Below are 17,750 nucleotides of genomic sequence, written 5' to 3' on the forward strand. Positions count from 1 at the left end.
CCAAATACGATTTAAATACATAACGACTGCTGGTTTTCGTCTTCATAATTCACCATTGGTGAAGTGGTGAGGTTATCAATAGGCTTTCATGTGGTTAGTTTCAAAATGTTATTTATTACCCTCTCCAGACCGTGGCTTTCTGGTTTGTTCATTGACTTCCCCGCTTACTGCTCCTTCTGCACAGAGGAAGCCCCCCTCCCCACGCCCCCGGCCCAATGCCCCCGCTCTCAAATGCCCTCCCTCTTCTGGAAGTATTCCCATCTATCAAGATCTTCTCGAAAGTCCTTCAGTAAAAAGTCTTTCCTGTAAAGTCGTCCTGGCCTTCTTCGGATCACTTCCTCCAATGAACAGCTATGACACTAATTACTTTTTTCCCCCCATGATGCATAGATAGGACTTTGGGCTGTCAAAGAATAATTTTCAAAAAGCTAAAAACCCGACTCTCAGACAAATATAGAACGAACACATGTCAATTATTTATGTAACTAATTCACGAGGGTGCTAGGAGGACGGTAAAGCTGGTTCAAAGGAGAATTCGAGGAACAGATGTCTCTGCAGTGAGTCAGGAAAGGCATCCTAAAATAAGTTTTCTAAGCCACAGACAAAACTGGTTACTGTCTATGGGGCAGGAAAACTCTCACTTCTGGAGGTATCTTCCCTAGTCTTGGAAATCTACAAGTTAACATGGAACTTTGGAGAATGTGGCCGTTAGTCCTTAGTAAATGGCAGGACCACCAAAATACATCTCCTAAACAATTAAATAAAATTTGGGAGGGCCTTGTCTGGACAGTGCTCCCATATGATATTGAAAGGACACAGAGCCATCCTTTTACCTTCTATCAAAGATGTTGACTACATTTTCCTGGCCAGGTCAATCACCCCATTTTATAAGAGGAGACAGAAGTTGGGAGAGATTAGCTAACTTGTCCAAGGTCTTGGACAAAGCACAGTACTTCTCCCAAAGCAGGCCATTGGTGATACACAAACAGCTAAGAAGCATATAGCTAGTTGGTCTTGGGTGGTATTAAGCAAATGAGTTCTGTGATTCCGGCCTTGATTTCGTCAGTTGCATTGTACCTTCTCTGAGAACCGGTGTTCAGCACTCACAGATTTACTCAATAAACACTCGTTGGGCGCCCCTACATCTACAGCAGATTATGTTTTCCAAAGACAGCCACACCTACATATTTATCCTGTCTCCTAGGCTCTTCCTCTAATGAGACTGTATCTCCTTTAGTCAGAGGAAGCTGAGTTTCCCCTGACACCTTGTATCTGGGCAGTGGCCATAGCTGCTTCGATGGCGCATAGCAGAAGGGATGCCATGGGATTTCTGAGACTAGGTCTTAGAAAGTCGCAGTGTCCACCTGGCTCCTTCTCTGTCTCTCTATCCCTCTCCCTCTCAAGATGCTTGCCCTTTGAACCCCATTTTGTGAGGAAGCCCAAGCTACGTTCAGAGACCAGTGTGGATGTTCTGAGGAACATCCCTTGTCCCTCACTCCCTGCCACCCGCCACCCGCCAGCTTCCTGGGCACGAACCCCCAGACATGAGAATGAACACGCCGTCAGATGAAGGCTTTCCAGTCTGCCAGCTGAGGCCAGTCACCGTAGATCAGAGTCAATGACCCACAGAAACCAAGAGCAATAATAACCTTTTTAAAAATATTTTATTTACTTATTTATTTATTTAAAGATTTTATTTATTTATTTGACATATAGAGATCACAAGTGGGCAGAGAGGCAGACAGAGAGAGGAGGAAGCAGGCTCTCTGCTGAGCAGAGAGCCCAATGTAGGGCTTGATCCCAGGACCCTGAGATCATGACTGGAGTAGAAGGCAGAGGCTTTAACCCACTGGGCCACCCAGGTGCCCCTTTATTTATTTATTTGACAGAGAGAGATCACAAGTAGGCAGAGAGGCAGGCAGAGAGAGAGGAAAGCAGGCTCCCTGCTGAGCAGAGAGCCCGATGTGGGGCTCGATCCCAAGACCCTGAGACCATGACCCGAGCCGAAGGCAGAGGCTTAACTCACTGAGCTACCCAGGTGCCCCACAATAATAACTTTTGTTTTGTTTTAAGCTACAATATTTTGGAGTCATTTCTTAGGCAGCGATAGGTAATTACTCTGCCGTGTTCTTGGCGCTGTAGCATTCACAGCTTCAACTTGTCATCGCTGGCTCCAGGGTGAATGTCATGGAGTTCTTCCCAACTTCTCTGCGCCACAAATCGGCACCTTGCTCATGGAGAGCAGGGGCGCCGTGCTCCATGGCTGGCGAGGGAGTCTCCTAGCATCTATGTCTCTGTCGATCTCAGTGGTTCTTATCTCGGTTTGTTTGGTTTTGTTCCCAACATGGGGCTTGAACTCAGGACCCCGAGACCAAGTCCTGAGCTGAGATCAAGAGTCAGAGGCTTAACTGATTGAGCCATCCAGGCGCCCTGTTGGTTCCTGCTAAGTGGATGTGCCTTTGTTCTTGGGAAGAGAAATTCAGACCCCTGAAAAAGAAAAAAAAGCCAATGCTTGTCCTACAGGTGGAGAGAAATTGAACATGTTTAAGGAAGTAATGATTCTTCGTGGGGAAAAAGAAACAGAAAATGTGGGCTAAGCTATAGAGCAAAATTCACTGAAGGTCGATTAGACCTGACACGGCCTTGTCCACCATGATGTTTCGATGATGGTATTTCAGGGGCACCTGGCTGGCCCAGTCAGAAGAGCATGTGACTCTTGATCTTGGGGTCATGAGTAAGGTATAGAGATAACTTAAATAAACTAAAAAAAAAAAAAAAGATGTGGGGCGCTTGGGTGGCTCAGAGGGTTGGGCGTCTGCCTTTGGCTCAGGTCATGATCTCCGTATCCTGGGACTGAGCCCCACATCCTGGCTGGCTCAGTGGGGAGCCTGCTTCTTCCTCTGCCTATCCCCCTGCTTGTGTGCTCTGTCTCTTTCTCAAATGAATAAATAAAATCTTTTTAAAAAATCATGATGTTTCAGCAAGCACTCCCTCCAATGCATAAGTACATTTAATGGAGAATGTTTTGCTGGAATGGAAGGTGCGCACGTTTGTAGCCTTTTCCAGGTCTCTGCATGAACCCTCCTAAAATCCCAGTGGTCAGCTGGGCTTCTTTGTATTTTCCAGTTCCCAGCGTAGAGGTTCCCAAGTTATGAGGTCTGAGATTCCTCAAGTTCTCAGCCAAAGAACCTCAGTTCAGGAGGAAAATAAATTAAACCGACCTTCGATTAAAGCAGTCATTAGTGCGGGCTGACTCAGAACGTTTGACCTAGGGACACGGAAGCTGATTAAGTAGTTTTCCCAGGAAGAGGCTTCATTTAGATAAACTACACTTCCAGGAATATTCTTGAAGAGCATGAGCACAATAAATTACTGCAAAGAACGTATTTTCAAGATTCCTTGATCCATGCAATTTTACTCCCATTCACTGGAGACTGTATTTTAAAATGACGGCAAAACTACCACCGCAAAAAAAAAGGCAAGCCGTGAAATGTGGCCACTAGGAAGTCGGAGTCTCGTTTCTGCCATTCACTAGAGCCCTGTACTTTCCCTGAGCCTCTGTTTTCCTCATCTGTAAAATGGGGACAATAAGAATCTACCTCTAGGGTTGTTCTGAGGATTAACTAGGAGGATATAGAAAATGCTTAGCACAGTGCCCGTCATGCCAGTGACATAATAAAAACTGTTTTCGGGGTGCGTGGGTAGCTCAGTGGGTTACAGCCTCTGCCTTCAGCTCAGGTCATGATCTCAGGGTCCTGGGATAGAGCTCCACATCGGGCTTTCTGCTCAGCGGGGAGGCTGCTTCCTCCTCTCTCTCTGCCTGCCTCTCTGCCTACTGTGATCTCTCTCTCTATGTGTCAAATAAATAAATAAAAACTTAAAAAAACCAAAAAACCTGTTTTCATCACCATTTTCCTGTATTCTCCTTGCATTTCCTTCATGCGCATGTTCCTCACCTGTTTCCCCCACCAGAGAGTCAACTCCAGACCAGCAGGAACCCATTTGGTTTCTGGGATTTTTCTGGGGCCCAGAACAGTGGCTTCCACAGAATACGTGGTAAAGAAATAAATGACTCACTTTTTTGACTTCTATATCACTGTATAAACAAACTGTTGCTAATAATACAAAAAAAGATAACTGTTAAATTAAAAAAACATGGAGGCCATTATTCTGAGCTGGCTCTCATGTCATGGTGGCCCATAGAAGTGAACCAAAACCTAGGGGTGCCTGGGTGGCTCAGTGGGTTAAAGCCTCTGCCTTCGGCTCAGGTCGTGATCCCGGGGTCCTGGGATCGGGCCCCACATTGGGCTCTCTGCTTGGCGGGGAGCCTGCTTCCTCTTCTCTCTCTCTGCCTGCCTCTCTGCCTAATTGTGGTCTCTGTCAAATAAATGAATAAAATCTTTAAGAAAAAAGAAAAGAAAAAAAGAAGTGAACTAAAACCTAAGTCTGTAAGTGTGTCGAGCTTACAAACTTGAAACCTTAGGACAAGCAACCGCAAACAGCCAACTAGGCTTTAAGCTACAGCCAATCGATAATTTTTTTTAATCAATTTTTGTTGTTGTTACTCTCTTACTGTGCCTAATTTATACATTAAACTTTGTCACAGGTGTGTATGTACAAGAGAAAATCCTGAGTATATGTAAGGTTGGGTACTCCCGCAGTTTCAGGAATCCGCTGGGGGGTCCTGGGTAGGGTGGGCTGCCCAAGTCTGGCGGATCTGAGGGACACGTTATAAGGCAGAGACTCCTAGTTTCCTGCGATATGTGTTTTTCTCATCTTTCCTAGTAATAAACATTGTATTGGAGGACAAGGCCACCATCATGATTAGGTTTGCTGACCTCCCTAGCAGCCAGGTGTGGCCAGGTGACTAAGTTCTGGCCAGTGGGATGGATGGCTATGAAGCTGGTATGGCTCGCCACCCTTCTCTTCTCCCTTCTTCGTCATCCCTTTTGCGTCCTGATGTGGGGAATGCTGGTGCACCATGTTGGACCATAAGGACTGGTCCCTGAAGACTTCTTGAAGCAGATTGCTTACTTCTTCAATTTGTCTCTCTTGTTAAGCAACTGTTATTTGGGGTTTTCTGTCACTCACAGACAAGCTGATTCATTACTAATTCAGTGGCACATGTTGTAAGTCAAGCAGTGGAGGAGGTGGCGTTTAGTGACAAAGTTGATAACTACATGGCTTCGCTGAGATTGCATCCTACGGCCAAGAAAGCCGTAATGATGACGGCTTGATTTTTAGAGGGCTTTATCATCTCAAGTGTATTTTTGACCCTCATCATAAACTCCTGTTCCAGAGAAATAAAAGGACTTTGGGGGTAGCCTCTAAACTGAAAGTCACCCTCTCCTTGCCCCAAGGGCACAGCATTTGCTGCCCTGTCTCACCATCTGGTCTGACTCAGCAATTCAATGGATGGCATGTACAAGTCTGAGGTTCTACTTTCCAGTTTTTTAAAACTTCATTTCAATTATCTTTACAATGATAAAGCCCATGCTTTGAAGGGCTGAACTGGGTGCCCCCGCAAATTCATGAGTTGGAGTCCTAACGCTCATCAAGTCTGTATTTGGAGAGAGGGCTTTTGAAGAGGTAAAGTTAAATGAGGTCTTACCGGTGAGGTCCTAATCCAAGATGGCCGCCGTTCTTATAAGAAGAGGAAGAGACCCCAGAGATACATGCGCAGAGAGGAAAGGCCCTGTGGATATGACCATCTACAAACTAAGGAGAGCGGCCTCAGCAGAAGCCACACCTATCAACAACTTGATCTTGAAACTGTGAAAAAATAAATGTCTGTTCCTTAAGCCACCCAGTCTGTGGTATTTTGGCAACCTTAGGAAACTAATACAAGGACCAAACAATTCTCTTAGTGTCTGAGAGAAGACGGAGGTCCAAGTGTGTCAACATCAAATCCAGGAATGGAGAGTATCAGTGACTCTCAGGTCCTAACTTATCCCCAGAAGACAGACGTTCCCAGCTCATACCCATGTCCTGTCATTTAGATCTTTGGGGGCTGACAGCCCCACTGTGAGCACACAGAGTAAATGCTTTATTGTTGAGTATTATTTATAAAAATTTTTTTTTTACATAATTGGTGGTTTCCAAGATGTTTTCAAAAGTCAGAGAAAATGTCGAATTGAATGGAAAACAAAAAGTGCATATGGGAAACTACCATGAGGTATCATTTCCTACCCACTGGGATGGCTACAGTTTTTTGAAAATGGAACAGAATAAGTATTGGCGAGAATATGGAGAAGCCAGAACTCCAAGAGTGTTCTATCTGTACAACGCAATATGATTTACTCCTCACAGGGAATGAGGTCCAGACGCCCGTTGCAATCCAGATGATAATTGAAAACACACACCAGATGAAAGAAGTCAGACATGAAAGGTCACATGTTGTATGATTCCACGTATATGTGACGTCCTGGGTGGACTGCTCCACAGACACAGCTACAGATGGGTGGTTGCAGGGGGAGGGATGGCTAGCGGGAGTGGGGAAGGGGGTAAACCACTCACTGGGTCCCAGGTTATCTTTCAGCATGATAAAAATGTTTAGGAACTTGAGGGGCCCCTGGGTGGCTCAGTTGGTTAAACTTCTGCCTTTGGTTCAGGTCATGATCTCAGGGTCCTGGGATCGAGTTCTACATTGGGCTCCCTGCTCAGCGGGGAGCCTGCTTCTCCTCTGTCTGCTGCTCCCCCTGCTTGTGCTCTCTCTCTCTGACAAATAACTAACTAACTAAATAAATAAACTGCGTAGGAACTTGATAAATGTGTGGTTGCCCAACACTGTAAATGTCCCAGATGCCACTAAACCGTACCCTTTAAAACAGTTAATTTTATTTTGTGTATATTTTACCTCAATTTCTAAAAGAAAAAAAAAAAAGCATGGAGAAGAAGAGAGATTTACTATGAAGCCAAAGAACCTTAAGCCTCAGGGCCCTTGACTGCCTGAAACCTTCCAGGGCCCTGAAAAGGACTCTAGTAACATGTCGCCGTGGCTATCTATAGCCATGATTTTCTTAAAGATGACCCCCAAATTATCTAAGTCCCAGACCCCACAGAATCTGGCTCTGCCCCAGAGAAGGATCGGAGCCCTATGAATGGCTGAGGGAGAGAAGTCAGGTTCACCGACGTCCACTCAGCTCTCTTTGAGGCCTCAGAGAGGAAGGGACACCAATTCTGGGCAAAAAAGACTGACCCTTGTGGCCAAAGGCTCTGAAAATAAACCCAAGTCCGGAGAAACATTTTTCCTTGGAAAGGATCAACTCAGCTCAGCAGGAAGCCTCCTAATTCCCGCTCCCCCCTGGATCATTCGGTCAAGCTACGTTCTTTGGCATAGTGAGTTAGCTAAGATGGGGTGACCAGTCTCCCCAGTTTGCTTGGGACTGAGGGGTTGGCCAGGACGCAGAATTTTCGGTCCTGCAGGGCAAGTCCCCGGCAACCCAAGATGGCGTGTTCACCCTCGCGAAGGTGAAAAATGTCAACACCTCAGGGGCAGACAGGACTGTAAGACCATTCATTCCCTCCCGTGGAGACTTAGTGGGGTCCTTTAGGCGGCTAGATGGTCCACTGAGCACTGGTTCTTTAAACTGAATGAAAATACTGTATGATTCCATTTCCATGAGGTATCTAGGGGGATCACACTCTCCAGGAACGGTGGCCGGTATCGGCCATGGGCTGGGACAGAGGTGGAAGGGAGTGGTTACCCCGTAGGTACCGGGTTTCAGTCCTGAGAGCTGAACAAGTCCAGGGGATATGTTTCCCAGCAGTGTGAATGGACTTACCACTACAACACTGCGCACTGAAATGATACACACTGAGATGGTCCCCTTTGGGGTACGTGTTTTTACCAAAACACATGTTTGTTTTATCAAACAAAACAAAACAAAGCAAAAATAGAAGGAAAATGAGACCAAGACCTTGCCTCCAGCTGGCCCCAGTTTCTTGGCGGGGAGACCAATGACAAGTAACCTAGTGCTCGTCACAAGCTCGTTCTTTCTTTTTTTCTTTTTTTAAAGATTTTATTTATCTATTTGACAGAGAGAGACACAGGGGGGACAGAAGCAGGTGGAGTGGGAGAGGGAGAAGCAGGCTTCCCGCTGAGCAGGAAGCCTAACGCGGGGCTCCATCCCGGAACTCTGGAATCATGACCTGAGCCGAAGGCAGACGCCTAAGGACGGAGCCACCCAGGCGCCCTGTGGTAATCATTTCTCAATAGAAAGACATGTGGATCAAATCACCATATTGTACAACCTTGAATTTACACGATGTTAAATGTCGATTAAATCCCAATAAAGCTGGGGAAAAAAAACCCCATTCTGCTCTTTTTTGAGACTGTATACATACATACACAAATTCCAAATTGGAATATATGAATTCCAAAAATGCTTTTAGTTTGGAGCAGGGCTGGACTGAATATAGCGTGCAAATAATCTCCAAATTCTAGCATCTGTACCGGCATTTTTCATAGGATACCATTACGACTTGCTTCTCTTTCAGAATTTGTTTGAATTATAGAAAATACCAAACACAGACCAAAATGTGGAGACTATTATACTGACTCTTCCCGTTCCCTTCATTAGCCTCAACAATGATTAACTCATGACAATGGCTTTTTAAATACACCCTCCACCCACTTCCTCCTTCCCTTGGGATTATTTCAGCCCAAACCCGGATATCTTATCATTTCATCAGCAAATATTTAGCATGTATCTCTTAAAGATAAGGATAATTTTTATAACTGTCTCTACATCCCTCTGACCCCACAGTTTATGAGCTCTGTGAGAACCAGACTTTATCCTCTCGTTGTCTTCTGAGAGCCAGAGCCTGGGGGTTGCTTCACAGGGCTGTGGCCTCTGCATCTGCACGGGACCCTGGAGCTCCGAAGGGTCCTGTGCTTGGCTTCTTGTTCTGCCACCCTGAAATTCTTAATCATTTAGGGGCACCTGGGTGGCTTAGTTGGTCTGCCTTCAGCCCAGGGGATGATCTTGGAGTCCCGGGATCCAGTCCCCACATCAGCCTCTCTGCTCAGTGGGGAGTCTGCTTCTCCCTCTGCTCCTCCTCCTCCCACTTGGGTTCTCTCTCACTCACTTTCTCCCTCAGAGAAAGAAAGAAAGAAAGAGAGAGAGAGAGAGGGAGAAAGGAAGGAAGGAAGGGAAAGAAAGGAAGGAAGGAAGGAAAGAAAAGAAAGGAAAGGAAAAGAAAGAAGAAAGAGAGGGAGGGAAGGTGGGAGGGAGGAAGGAAGGAAAACAGAGAGAGAAAGAGGGGAAGAAAGGGAAGGAAGGGAAGGGGAGGGAAGGGAAGGGAGGAAGGAAGGAAGAAAGGGAGGAAGGAAGGAGGGAAGGAAAGAAGGAAGGAAGAAAGGAAGGAAGGGAGGAAGGAAAGAAAGAAAATCTTTAAAAAAAAAATCTTGGGGCACCTGGGTGGCTCAGTGGGTTAAAGCCTCTGCTTTCGGCTCAGGTCATGATCCCAGGGTCCTGGGATCGAGCCCCACGTCCGGCTCTCTGCTCTGTGGAGAGCCTGCTTCCTCCTCTCTCTCTCTCTGCCTGCCTCTCTGCCTAGTTGTGGTTTCTCTCTGTCGAATAAATAAAATATAAAAAAAAAAAAAAAAAAAATCTTAATCATTTTTGGAACGAGGGTCCCTCATTTTCATTTTGTACCAGACCCCACAAATTATGTAGCCAGCTGTGGCTACATGTAGCTTAACCAAGCATCAAGCATCGGGTGATAGAAAAGAGGCGCAGTGCTGGGTTCTACAAGGACTAGAGCACACTTGTGGTCTTCACACTAAACTGACCCTCCTTCCACATTCCCAGCTCAGGGGGCGGCCCCGCTACTCTCCCTGCTTGCAAGGCTCAAGCCCAGGTTGTCATGGGGCACCTGGCTGGCTCAGTCAGTGCGGCATGCGACTCTTGATCTCGGGGTTGTGAGCTCCAGCCCCATGTTGGGTGTAGAAATGACTCAAAAAATAAATTTAAATGTTTAAAAATTTGTTTAAAGGGGCGGCTGGGTGGCTCAGTCATTGAGCATCTGCCTTCAGCTCAGGTCATGACGCTGGGGTTGTGGGATTGAGCCCCACATCGGGCTCTCTGCCTGGTGGGAAGCCTGCTTCTCCCTCTCCCGCTCCCCCTGCTTGTGTTCCCTCTCTCACTGTGTCTCTCTCTATTTTTGTTTTTGTTTTTTTAATCTTGTTTAAAAATAAGGGGCACTTGATTGGCTCAGTCTGTTGAGCATCCAAGTCTTTTTTTTTTCCGAAGATTTTAACAGGGAAGGCAATGAAGCACGTAGTGTGTGTTCATGGGTGGGTTGTCCCTTTAGGCAACTGCGGTTTGATGTATTGGGTCTCCTCCAAGAGTTGGTATAGGACACATCTTAGAATTACCCCACGGAAAGGGGAAGCAGCTGGGGTATTTATCTACCAACTCTACAGTAGATACGACTCCATCTACCGAATGTACGCCACCATCTCTCTTCTCCACACGTCAGTCCCTCATCATCCACATTTCCCTCTCATCAATCTGTTCTTCACCGCACAACCAAAGAGATCATTTCCAAATTCAAACGTAATCACACTCTCCTCCTGCTTAAAATGCTAGGGTCTGGGGCGTCTGGGTGGCTCAGTGGGTTAAAGCCTCTGCCTTCGGCTCAGGTCATGATCTCAGGGTCCTGGGATCGAGCCCCGCGTTGGGCTCTCTGCTCAGTGGGGAGTCTGCTTCTCCCTCTCTCTCTGCCTGCCTCTCTGCCTACTTGTGATATCTCTGTCAAATAAATAAATAAAATCTTAAAAAAAAAAATGCTAGGGTCTTCTCTTGGCTCCCAGGATAAAGAACAAAATCTGGGTGACCCTAGAAGGTTTGGCCCTGACCTGCCCTCCAGCTCTATCAAGCACAGGAAAAACAGCTTCCGCTAGTCAGCCATGTTTGTTTGATACACTGTGCTTCCTCTTTCCACAGGGGCTTTGCATAAGCTGTTCCCTCTTCCTGGAAAGCTTTTCCTAACCCCCCAGCTTTTTTTCAGTGTCTCAGCTCAGTGGGAAGTTCTACAGAGAACTTTTCCTCAGCTCTCTGGCTAGGTCAGTTCCAGTACCCTATGTTGTCATAGTACCAGATGGTTCTGCTTGTTAGCATGTCTCACAATCATAATGTCACAGTTGTTCTGCAATTAATTGTTTGTTTCCCCCATGATGACATGGTGTCCTTTTTATTTTTATATAGTCGCGGCATTATCCTCCGACCCTGGGCTCAGAGCCTAAGCAGTATAGGGTAGGTACCCAGTAATTCTTGTGGATGAATTTGAAGACATATGTTTAAAAGGAATGTACTGATGGGGCACCTGGGTGGCTCAGTGGGTTAAAGCCTCTGCCTTCGGCTCAGGTCATGATCCCAGAATCCTGGGATCGAGCCCCACATCCGGCTCTCTGCTCAGCAGGGAGCCTGCTTCCCCTGCCCCTCTGCCTGCCTCTCTGTCTACTTGTGATCTCTGTCTGTCAAATAAATAAATAAAATCTTAAAAAAAAAAAAAAAGGAATGTACTGAGGAGGCAAAGCTTAACAGAATATCATAAGCACAGAAATATATTAGCACAAGTAAACGGACACATCTTTAAGGGTATGTAGTGTTTGTAATTGAAAAGCTAAAAACCTGAAATTCTATACACATGGGAATGCCTAAAAAAAACTATGCTATATTCAAGCTATGGATACTCCACTCTGCTGATAGAAAGTGACGCAGAAAGATGTCACTGATAAGAGGGGCACGTGGGTGGCTCAGTCCGTTAAGCGTCAGACTCTTGGTTTCCACTCAGGTCATGATCTCACGGTTGCGTGATTAAGCTCCGAGGCAGGCTCTGCTCTCAGTGCGGAATCTTTTTCAGATTCCCCTCTCCCTCTCCACTCATGCTCTCTCTCTCTCTGTCTCTCAAATAGATAAAAATCTTAAAAAAAAAAAAGTTGCTGATAGAAATAAAATATAAAAACAAATTGTAGAGCGGTGTGTAGATAACGTGGTCCCGTTAGGTGTGTCTGTGTGTATGCGCGTGTGCAGGCACTTCGCGTGAAACCATAGAAACCATCGGAAAGGTGACCCAAGAAATAGTGGTGATCCCTGGGGAATGCGATAGGGCGATAGCAAGGGTAATTGTACCCGCTGTGTCTATAATACTTGCATATTTTACTTTTTTTTTTTTTTTAAGATTTTATTTATCTATTTAACAGACAGAGATCACAAGCAGGCAGAGAGGCAGGCAGAGAGAGCGGGGAAGCAGGCTCACCGCCCAGCAGAGAGCCCGACGCGGGGCTCGATCCCAGGACCCTGGGATCACGACCCGAGCCGAAGGCAGAGGCTTCACCCACCGAGCCACACAGGCGCCCCGCATATTTTACTTTTATAATTACTGAAAGCCAGTGACATGGAATTTCAGGCATCCATGGGGAGATTTTCTTTTTGCATGTGTAGGAGAAAGACCTGTTGGGTCTACCCCCCACCCCGCAGGAAACGTCTTCACTTGTCAAAAACTCCCCCGGGACCCAGTTAGGATTCTATTAGCTGTGTACCCACCAATATGGAGGAAATGCCAATATTTCAAAATTTTTTGTCTTGTTGAAGACTTCTGGGACATTCCAATATTCCATTTCCTTTCATTAAAAAGAAAATTGTCGGGATGCCTGGGTGGCTCAGTCGGTTAAATGTCTGTATTTGACTTGGGTCATGATCCTGGGGTCCTGGGATCGAGCCCCGAGACAGACTCCCTGCTCAGTGAGAGTCTGCTTCTCCCTCTCCCGCTGCCCCTCCCCCCTGCTTGTGTGCGCGATCTCTCTCTCTCTCTCTCTCTCTCTGTCAAATACATAAATAAAATCTTTTTTAAAAAATAAAAAGAAAGAAAGAAAAAGAAAATTGTCAGGAGGTGCCTAGGTGGCACCGTCTGTTAAGCTCGACTTTTGGTTTCGGCTTGGGTCATGATCTCAGGGTCATGAGATGGAGCCCCGTATCGGGCACTCAAGTCTGCTTCTCCCTCTCCCTCTGCCCCTACTCCCCGAGCTCTCTCTTTCTCTCTCTAAAATAAATAAATAAACCCTTTTAAAAATTGTCAGGAGGTTTTCCTCGATTTGCTCATTCTCAAAGTAAGCACAGCATTTGGCTGGAATACTCTGCAATTAGCAGAAGGCAAGAGTGAGACAGTGAACTTGCTTTGGGTTATGAAATGTTTCTCATAGATTAAGTTAAAGCATTACTTTTCTGAATACCAGTCACATGGCTAGATTCAGCATTTAATTTAATTCATGCTCATTGGAAGTCAAAGCACCTATTAGTTATAGAGCACATGGGGAGTCAACATAGTAGGGTTGGAATGAAATCAACACATCTTGAATTAGATCAGCCGCCCTCACTTAAAAGCAGTGTGATTTCTATAAACCTATACTTCTTCATCTGCAAAATGGGAATACCATCTATTGCATGGAATTGTTTGAAGGAGAAATTTATATATTCCTACATTTAGGAACTGCGAACCAAAATCATTATGAAATACGACTTCACACCTCCTAGGATAACTATTATAAAAACAAAATCCAGAATATGACAAGGGTTGATGAGGATATAGAGAACTGGGAACCCTTGGGCATTGCTGGTGAGCATATAAAATGGAAACTATGGAAAATAATATGGCAGACCCTCAAAAAGTTACAGAAAGCCACCACCACACGACCTAGCAAGTCCACCGCTGAGTACATATCCAAAAGAATTGAAATTAGGGACTCAAACTGACATACCCATGTTCGCAGCAGCATTAGTCACAATAGTCAAAGGCTGGAAATAACACAAATATTTCGTCGACAGGTGAATGTATAAACAAAATGTGGTATATCTATATGATGGGATATGATTCAGCCTTTAAAAGGAATGATAATTTTTGTCATTGTTAAGATTTTTCATTTTGCAGAGGGCGCCTGGGTGGCTCACTTGGTTAAGCATCTGACTCTTGATTTTAGCTCAGGTCTTGATCTCAGGGTCATGAGTTCAAGCCCTGCAGTGGGGTCCACAATGGGTGTGGCGCCTACGTTAAAAAGAAAAAAGAAGAAAAGAAAAGAGGGGCACCTGGGTGGCTCAGTGTGCTGAGCACTGACGCATGATTCTGGCTCAGGTAGTGATCTCAGGGTCATGAGATGGACCCGGCATAGGGCTCCGTACTTAGCAGAGTCTGCTTCTCTCCCTCTCCCTCCATCCCTCCCCATGCACTTTCTCTCTCTCTCAAATAAATAAATAAATCTTTTAAAAAAAGAGTTTTCCGGGCGCCTGGGTGGCTCAGTGGGTTAAGCCGCTGCCTTCGGCTCAGGTCATGATCTCAGGGTCCTGGGATCGAGTCCCGCATCAGGCTCTCTGCTCAGCAGGGAGCCTGCTTCCCTCTCTCCCTCTCTGCCTGCCTCTCTGTCTACTTGTGATCTCTCTCTGTCAAATAAATAAATAAAATCTTAAAAAAAAAAAAGAGTTTTCAAAAAAGATTTTATTTGTTTTAGTGAGAGAGAAAGAGAAAGAGCATTTGAGTTGGGGGAGGAGCAGAGGGAGAGGGACAAGCAGACTCTGTGCTGAGCACAGAGCCCAACACAGGGCCGGATTCCACGACCCCAAGATCATGCCCTGAACTGAAGTCAAGAGTCAGATGCTCAACCGAGTGAGCCATCCAGATGCCCCCAAGACTTTTTATTTTTTTACGTAGTCTCTACATGCAGCATGGGGCTCAAACTCATAACCCTAAGATCAAGAGTCACACATTCAACTAACTGGGCCCGCCAGGAGCCCCAAAAGCAATAATATTCTGATCCATATTACAACATGGATGAACCCAAAAAGCATTATGCTTAATGAAATAAACCAGACAGAAAAAGACAAATACACGACTCCATTTATTTGAGCTACCCAGAATAGGCAAATTCATAGAGACAGAAAGTAGAACAGAGTTTACCAGGGGCTGGAGAGCCTGGATGGGGGGTAATGGAGAAAGGGGTACAAAATTTTGTCTGGGCTGATGAAAAAATTCTTGAAATAAATAGTGGCGGGCACCTGGGTGGCTCAGTGGGTTAATCCGCTGCCTTCGGCTCAGGTCATGATCTCAGGGTCCTGGGATCGAGTCCCGCATTGGGCTCTCTGCTCAGCGGAGAGCCTGCTTCCCTCTCTCTCTCTCTGCCTGCCTCTCTGTGATCTCTCTCTGTCAAATAAATAAATAAAATCTTAAAAAAAAAAAAAGAAATAAATAGTGGCAAAGATCACACAACATCGTGAAGGTAATTAATGTCATTGAATTATATACTTAAAAATCATGAAGGGGCGCCTGGGTGGCTCAGTGGATTAAGCCGCTGCCTTCGGCTCAGGTCATGATCTCAGGGTCGGTCCCGGGATCGAGCCCCGCATCGGGCTCTCTGCTCTGCAGGGAGCCTGCTTCCTCCTCTCTCTCTGCCTGCTTCTCTGCCTACTTGTGATCTCTGCCTGTCAAATAAATAAATAAAATCTTTAAAAAAAAAGTCATGAAAATGGTAGATTTTATGTTATGTGTATTTTATATCATAACAACTGAATTCTGTTATATCTATTTCAAGCACCTAACATGATTCTTTGTGGGCACTCAAATTTAATTAGAAGCATTCTTTAGGTAATACCTAATACTGGGACCAAGACCTTTCCATAGTTAAAGAAAGAGGGTACAAGACGTCACCTGGGAAGAGAGCCATAGCAGGGCGCTAAAGAAAAGGTCAAGGTGGTCTTCGCTGCAACCGTTTATTCACCCTAGTGCCAAGCCCACGGTAGAACACCAAAGGCGGAAGGCAAAAGCTGCCCATCCCCGCCCCCGCTCCCAGCACTGTGACATCTCTCTGAAGACATGTCACAGAAGAGAAGACAGAAAACATGAATTGATTTCCCCTGTCGCGGGAGGATTTTTTTATTTTTATTTTTATTTTTTTTTTATTTGACAGAGAGAGATCACAAGTAGACAGAGAGGCAGGCAGAGAGAGAGAGAGAGGGAAGCAGGCTCCCTGCTGAGCAGAGAGCCGGATGCGGGACTCGATCCCAGGACCCTGAGATCATGACCTGAGCCGAAGGCAGCGGCTTAACCCACTGAGCCACCCAGGCGCCAAAGTCGTGGGAGGATTTACACGTAAGGCCAGCTCTGCTGTCAGGCAAGCTCCGGAACCAGGTTGAGAGATGGAGGATGGGGGTGGCCTCGAAAGCTGACGGAGCTCTCTGTCTTTACAGGTTGAGGACCTTTATCAGCTTCTCTGAAGGTGACCAGATGGCCCCCAGCCAAATCTTGTAAGGTCAGTTTTCAAACCATAATGAAGTATTCGCGTCCAATAGTGGCTAGCGTTGTTAAGTAGACCACCATGAAGAGTCCGCCATCAAGTCTTTGGTGTGGAAAAATGCCAGACACACAAGGACATGCTCTTACTCTTTCCCACCCCTTTCAGAGAGTCCTTGCAGAACCCGCTTTTCCTATAAGCCATTTCTCCTTGAGACCGATCCCACAGGTATCTGTGTTGCTTGCTGCCTCTAACGGGCACCCTGGGCCTGAGGACAGAGTCGCCTGGGCCTCCCCGGGCGAAAGTGCTACCAAACCCCGTGAACGCAAGGGACGTCTGCAGCTGTGTGCATCCCCTCCGGTGACCTGCACCCCACTGGATCCCTTTCAATCCAAGTTCTGGAGGGAGGGGCTTCAGACTGAAAAGCTTGAGGGAGAGAGGCTTATAAAGAAGTGAAGCAGGGGCACCCAGGTGGCCCCGTCAGTGAAGCATCTGCCTTTACCTCAGGTCGTGATCCCAGGGTCCCCGGGTTGAGCCCCACGATGGGCTCCCTGCTCAGCAGGAGAGTCTGCTTCTCCCTCTCCCTTTGCCCCTCCCCTGACTTGTGTGCGCGCACGCTCTCTCTCAAATAAATAAAATCCTAGGAAAAAAAGCAAGTGAGGCAGGCAGTAGGGAGTGGTGAGGACTGTGCACCTGTGGGCTCTCAGGCCGCCCCTAAGAAGGCAGCCGCTCAGCTCTTGCCTGCCGTGGCCACACCCAGACACAGCTTCGGCATCCTAAAGACCCTCCTACTCCATACACGGAAGTCCTGAGTCTAGATTCTTACGGGGAATATCTCACTGTCTAAACACCGGTGTATTAACCATGTGTCTTATTTTCTGCATTCCGAGGCTGGGGTCTTGTTGACCCTGGAGGACTGTCCCTCCCAGGGTTAGCCATTTCCCGGAGAGAGTAAACAACTCACCCATGAGCACACTGGTCAAATCCAAAGTCCACGCCTCAGCCACCTCTGCCTGCCGTTACTGCCCTGCCCTAATCACCCCAGGGCAAGTCCCAGGCAATCAAGGGCACCACCTGTGCCCCTGTCCCTGCTGACATCATTCCAGCTAGCCAGTCCTAAACCCGACACCCCTGCTTTGCCCACTTCTTCCCACAGAAACCACCAAAAAGGTCCTCACCCACGCTCTTCCCCTCCATCTCTGTCTCTGCCTCTGCCTCTGGACCTACCCTAGCAGTTTCCCTCCGCATCCGCCCCCCACCCCCTGCCCCGGCCATGGTGTAGTGTTTCCCCTCTTGGGAACTATAACCCACTATGTTTTCAATGACAATTATTTCCTCAACTGTTGACCTTACTGAACTGCAAATTCTCTATTGATACACTATATTTTATTTTTTAAAAATATTTTGTTTATTTGACAGAGAGACCAAAAGAGAGGAAACACAAGCACAGAGAGTGGGAGAGGAA

Source organism: Meles meles, chromosome 12, assembly GCF_922984935.1.
Source record: "Meles meles chromosome 12, mMelMel3.1 paternal haplotype, whole genome shotgun sequence".
Classification (NCBI taxonomy): domain Eukaryota; kingdom Metazoa; phylum Chordata; class Mammalia; order Carnivora; family Mustelidae; genus Meles; species Meles meles.